This window comes from Numida meleagris, chromosome 6, assembly GCF_002078875.1.
Source record: "Numida meleagris isolate 19003 breed g44 Domestic line chromosome 6, NumMel1.0, whole genome shotgun sequence".
NCBI classification, from domain to species: Eukaryota; Metazoa; Chordata; class Aves; order Galliformes; family Numididae; genus Numida; species Numida meleagris.
This window is the reverse complement of record NC_034414.1, coordinates 27,929,138-27,935,676: the sequence shown is the minus strand read 5'-3', so window position 1 is coordinate 27,935,676 and position 6,539 is coordinate 27,929,138.

Here is a 6,539-nt window from a genome sequence, read left to right as displayed (position 1 = left end):
CTGTATACTCTTTTTTTTTTTTTCTTTTTTAGCAGAACATGGTGCCAACAAACATGGCAGGACCAACAGCATTGGAGGACATTTCAGCAGCCCATAGGATCTTTTAGACCTACTGCAGCAGTCTGATCACTTCCGTGAGTTCAGGCTCTTTGGCTCAAGGGTTCTTTTCTGGAACTGCCAATAATGGGATCAGTAAGTGCCACACACACATCTCCAGTGGGGCTGCCCCACCACTCTGGATCACAGGGAACCACTCCCAGCTGCAGGGTGAACACACGTGCTCTCATCCTGTGGTGGCCAGTGCAAAGTGTGTGTACCCCACGATAGCCCAGTCAGCATTTAGAATAATGTGCAGACTGAAACACAGAAAGCAGAAAGCTGAACACACCAAGTTCTGTTGTGTGCTGCGTGCTCTGGTCCCATTGGATGCGGTATTTGCAAACAGTGGGCTATATCTCACATTCCAGCAGCAGTATCTTGCAACAGTTTTTTTTCCAGCCAAAACTTGGAAGAGTTGCTAGAGAAACATCAAGGGAAAAGGCAAATCTGTATCATTGTCTCTGAAAAAAAACAAAGCTGTGTTCTTTAGTTCAGGGATACATCCAGCCTATGCTGGGGGTGGGGAAGAGACCATCTTAGAATGACATAGTCAGTAAGTAACATATTACCTAGGATGGCACCAAAAGTTCATATTTCTCAAGTGGATGGTGGAAAGCAGCTGCTTCCCAAAATCAGGAACACTGTGTGCAGCAACTGTGAAGGAAAGGGCTGTGTACTTGGGACAGCACCATCACCCTGTTTAGATAGCCTATGGCTCATGCATCTCTGCCAGAAATAGCAAGCGCCTCTGCCCACCACTACCCATGTCTAAGCAGCTGCTGCTAGGACAACCATTGGTTTAAAGACAGAGGACAAATGAGAGACATTCTGTAAATGGTTGTTAACTAGAAAAAGAAGTTTAGGCAGAATTGTGCTTGGGTGCCTGTAAGGTGTACACGGTACTGTGTAAAATAGATAAAAAGATTCTGCCTTTCAGATGCATGCAGTTCTCTGTATCCTATATATGTTATGGCGTACAGCAAATGCAAATAGAGGTGACTCCCCCGTACTTCATATTGCTCTTGACAGTTCACCCCACAGCTGTGTGTCGCCCTTTACTAGGATTGAAACAAGGATTCACCCTGTAGGCCATGCACGGGGAGAGGACACCACCTACACAGCCTCTGCCCCAGGAAAGTGCAGGCGAGCAGAGGCAGGCTTCTCACTCGTGACCTTAATATAAAAGGAAAGCCATTTTCCACTCATTGGAGATGTAGGCCCATGGTCCTGTTACTTTGTCTACTAACAGTTTTAGTCCTTGCAGTGGCTTCAATGGCATCCAGTCACCACATCAGTCCCAACTATATGTTTGCATAAAGGGAGCATAGCGCATTCCAAAATACAGTGTCCTCAGTGTTCAATGTCTTTCTCTCCAGGTGCACTGTGAAGTATAGGGGAAAGTGGGAAGTTTGTGAATGTGCATATGAAAAAGATCTCTAAGAGCCTTCAGGTGCTACACAAGAAGTTACTTTCTTCAGAAAAGAGTTGTCCCTACGTACCTTGGCACTCAGGGAACCTCTGTCACACTAGAATCTGAAAGAAGGAAGTCACCAGAGGAAAGAGAATTGGAGACTTTTGCCAGCTATGTAGCATCTGTATGTTTCTACTGTAACACAAAGCCTGAGAGAAAGATGCATAAAATCCACAGCTGTGGATGCATAAAATCCACGTCTGTGGATTTTATGTGAGGTTCTGTGCATATGAAGGAAAGAGAGCAGCAATGCCACCAAAGCCACAGAGCTCCTCCCCACAGCAGCCAGCTCTGCCTTGCAATATCAAACAATCCAGTACAGTTCGCAGTCTAACTGGAAAGATGTGCAGACATATCACTACCTCTGCACGTGTCTACATGTGTCAGGGGAGTGGGGAAAAGCCTTAAAGAATTCCTAAAAAGGCTTTGTCTTCTGCAGAAAGAGAAGGCATATTTGAGTTCCAGCACACTAAGGGGTTCTCCAGCTCTAGAGGAGTGAGGCCATAAAAGACTATGGGCAAGCCGTGCTCCTGGCAACTGCTGAATTTAAGAATACCCAAGAAGAAAGTTGCGGTTTTGTCCAAGAACTGTTTCATCAGGAAACAGAAGAGTGAAATAAAAATTGGCCATTAAGGGGAGAAGCTATTATCAAGCTCCCAAAACAGAGGGCTCCACACGTCCAACAAAATCTTCAGAGCCCATAGTTAAGTAGAGTTTTTTACAACAAGCAGTACCTGCCAGCTGCTGAGGCATGTGCAGGGGCCACCAAATCCCACCCAGTTATCCACTCACTGCTGTCAGCAGTTGGTTACACCATGAACTGACAATCTCTGCTGGAGCTGGTCATGTCCACTACATGTCAATGGTATTTCTATATTGAGCAGTCAAACAGCAATGTGAGAATACAAATCCTGAAAGCCAAAATAAGCAAACAAAGCCCTAGCTCAACTGGGTGCTATACGCAAAGGTCCTCAACATACAGTACACAGGGGAATTAATACAAGCCCCTTAAAGTATCCTGCAGAGTTAAAATGTCTCCAGAGTAATTGGAAATGAGTCCATTCACCCATTACATATGAAAACAGCAGGAACAAAATGACATGGCAGATACCTGGCAGAGCAGGAGGAAGGCTGAGAGCAAGCAAGAACTGGGGTTGAAATGAGAGGGCTGAGCTGATAGTGAGATGCAAACTACAAGGCAAATACAGGTTCATGGGCAGAATGAGAATTAAGCTAGGGAAAAAAATGACCAAAGGCTTAGCCACACTATTTGCAGTTAATAACAAGACTCAGTTTTAATTGGCAGGATGCACAACAGGAAAAAGGACAGTCAGATTAGAGCTGATTTTCCAGCTGGAGGGGGCAGCAGAGAGGGAGGCTTCCTTCCTCTAGCACAATCATTTACAAAAGTGTGAGGAGAGGACAAACACATGCTGGCTGCAGAATTTTCCAAATACGTGTCACTCCCTGCAGCTGGAAAAAGTGGCGTGGACAGAGCAGAAATCTTTGTTTAATTTAAGAATGACCAGTTTTCAGAATTGATGGGAAGGCAGAGGTCCTGCTATTCTTGCTTGCTGGAAAACTCAAGAGCCCAAAAGGTGAAGATGACCTTGAGCACAGAGCAACCCCTTTAGCAGTGCATCTCCAGTTCACTTTCCAAGAATTTCATCTGTGTAAATGTTTTCCCCAGAATTCAGCCCAGCAGACTGACAAGCAGCTGTCTTGCGGTGGTTCATGTGGGATCTTCAGGGGCTTTGTCTGCCTTGTTTTCTTTATCCTTCCTTTATGTTCCATCCCCTGATTGTACCCTCATCTTTTCTATTTGTAGGGGCAGGAGAAGGAAAGTGGAAGGGTATGCGTAGCAAAGGGGAAACCACACCAAATACACACAGGTCCTGTATACCCCTTCTCTCTGCTTGTTTGCTCAGCTTTGCTTATGCACCCTGAAGCACACTGGTGTTCCTCCTGAGCTTCACGCTCCATAAAGCAGTTGAGAGGCTTGGGCAGAGGCTATTTAAATAAGGAGGCACAGTGGTAGGCCAGTATGCCACCCAGATGCGATGTTTGGGAGGGTGCAGTTAATTAACAGGTTCCTTAATTCTATCCATGGATTTGCATAACCAATTAGTAGGACTTTGTATTGCTGCAGCTGGTATGAGATGGTTTCCAGAGGTTGTTCTGAGTAGTTCTTATGAGCTCCTCAGGTGCTAAGTGCTGCAGGCTACTCTACCACACCAGCAGTCTCCCTGCTGCTGCAGTGAAGGTGATGAAAAGACAAGACGCCTTCCTCAGCTACAGCTTAGGGAAGGTAAATTCACAGATACCCAATAAGAACATAAGAGGAAACAGCTCAAAATCATTCAGCCTGGAAAGCTGTGCCTACAGCAACTGCTTCCAGCAGTGGTTATGGTGGGGAATCAGGAAATAAATAGATTGTGTACTGCCCAGGAAATTGTCTTCTTACCCCAGCTTCATGCCCACTCATTATTCTATGGAAAACATCTGTTGTGTTACAAGGATAAATAAGAGGACAAGGGGGAGGAGAGGAAATAAGGCAGGATGGAAAGAAACACAATACACCTCTCTCTCAATTTTCCTAGCAAAACTGTATAGCGGCAAATACACTGAATGGACTCCAAATCTTTTTCACCTGCTAATGCAGGAATGGGTTTAACAAGCTTGAACCATTCACCAGAAAGGGGGAGCAGGAGACTGCCCTTCCAAAATTTCCCCTCTGCTTTGCAATGAGCAGCATGAGCCTGGGCTGCTTCTGCCAGGCACTGCTTCTCCTGCCCCACAGCCTCCTGCCTGCCCCATGGCCTCCAGCTTTCCCCACAACTTCTTGCCGGCCCTACATCTTCCAGTGTTCCCCACCCACCGTAGGTACATCATAGTACAGGCCTAAGGGCAGATAGACTTTGGCTGAATGGCTGGTCTGTTAGGTGGGTAAGAATGCTGTGGCTGGAGCTGCAAGCCCAATGTGCTGCACTATCCAGCCATAGCCAGGGGAGAACAAAGCTGCTTTGCCAGGCTGACACCACAGGCCCTACCCACAGCTTTTCTCCTTCCTTCTTTGCCAGCCCAGTTTTATAAATAGCTGTGGCTCCGCAATAACTAACTTGTACAACTTTTTCTTCCTTCCAGAGGGCTCCCTTCTGCTCCGTTTGTCTGCTGGGGCATGTGGGCCTCTGCCAGCTGGTAGCTGCTTCTGGCAACTGCCCATCGCTGGTGAGGAAATAACACACGGCGGAGCCAGCTAGAACTGGGAGGGAATTAGGGAAGGAGAAGGTGAACTTGAACTTGGCTGAGGCCGTGGAGCCAATGTAATCCTCATAATAATTATGCTGCCCGATCTCCCCTGACTGCCTGTGCTTAGGCTCCTGTCACACATGGCCCTCATGAGAGCTCCCCGTTGCCCACCACGGCCTACGGGAGCCATAGCAGATGAGCTCAGAAGAAGGGTGAATCACCACTGTGCTCTCCTTGTTACACTGTTTTCTTCTGAGAGCTGGGCTAACAGAAGCATCTGAGCATATGTTCTCTTGTCTATTGTCAGATCGACAAATCTAAACTGTGATTCATGTGAAACTGTATATTTTCTGTATTAGACCCCAGCTTAGCTCAGTGCTGTAAAAGCTTGGTGCTGACTGCTGTGAAATGCTGACATCCAACATGCAAACTCTGAGCACTGAAGATGGCAGAGAAGCTTCATATAAAGAACTCTGCCAAAAAAAAAAAAAAAAAAACACCTTTTAAATTAAAAGAAGACCTGGTTGCTTGTAACTGAAGCTAGAATTAATACAAAATCATCTTGACCAACTGTGTCTCTGCCGTCATTTCTGGAGGCATTCCCCAGTCTATGTGTGTATGAATGTGTGCATGAAGGGGCACAAAGCGGTCACAGGCTGCAGCCTCGAGGGCAGAGCAGTGCAGGCAGAGCTGGACCAGACCTTGTGAGACTGTCCATCCCATCTCACCATGCTAAGTGTTGGTTAGGTCTTCCCTAACCAAGCTGAACCAGCCTGACAGACAGACAGAAATGTGGCTTTGTCTCCTCCGTAACTCCTGAACATCTTGTCTTACAAGCACTGAGCAGACATGGGGTGGCAGAAGACATCTCTTGATGAGGGGTGGCAGCCCCACAGACCCTAAAGTCATCGAGAAGTGTCTCCCCATTTTGCACCAGGAAGACTCCCACCCCATCTCAGCTCCTTTGATTCAGGGCTTTGTTGATTTCTTACTGGAGGGAATAAAACCCACTCTGCAGAGAGGACTAAGCCCAGCAGTCGCTACACCTAGACAAGGTCACTTTTTAAAATAAAAGCAGTATTTTTCAGGTAACTGAAGAAACAGAAAAAATCTTGAGCTGAAATGCCACCATGGTAAAGTGTTGAAGGGCAGAAAGCTTTGTTTTTTGAAAGTCTTTCCTGTGGGGGGTCGTTGTCAGAAGTTAATATCCAGACACTGACATTTCCCCATAGTAATTTCTTGTAGAGAGAGAGGGGGGAGAAGAAATGCAAAGGAAAAGGAGAGCTTCTGTGAGTGGGAAAAACAGGTTGAATGAAAACTCTCACAACAAATCAAAGAAGATCCAGTTCATGGCCTGGGACCCTGCTTGGGTGAGAGAGATGAAAGACAGAAGCAGAGGGCTGTGAAGAACTAAGGAATCTAGAAAAGAGTTTTATTGACGGTACCTATAAGGACAGTCTGAATGGGAAAAGGAATAGAGGAGAAGGTGACACAGATAACCCTAACCTGCACATCTGAAGGGAGGAGCTAGCAGGAGCTCTGACTCCAGGGTGCAGGAGGGATTTTTGGAATGGAAGACACAGCAAGGAGTAAAACAGAAGAGAATGAGAAAAGAGGGAAGTGGAATATGGTAAAAAAATGAAAAGATGGAGCTGGTAGCAAGACTTCCCAGCCATGACAAGTAGGACTTGGGCATCTGTGTGATGAGACTCTACCACAG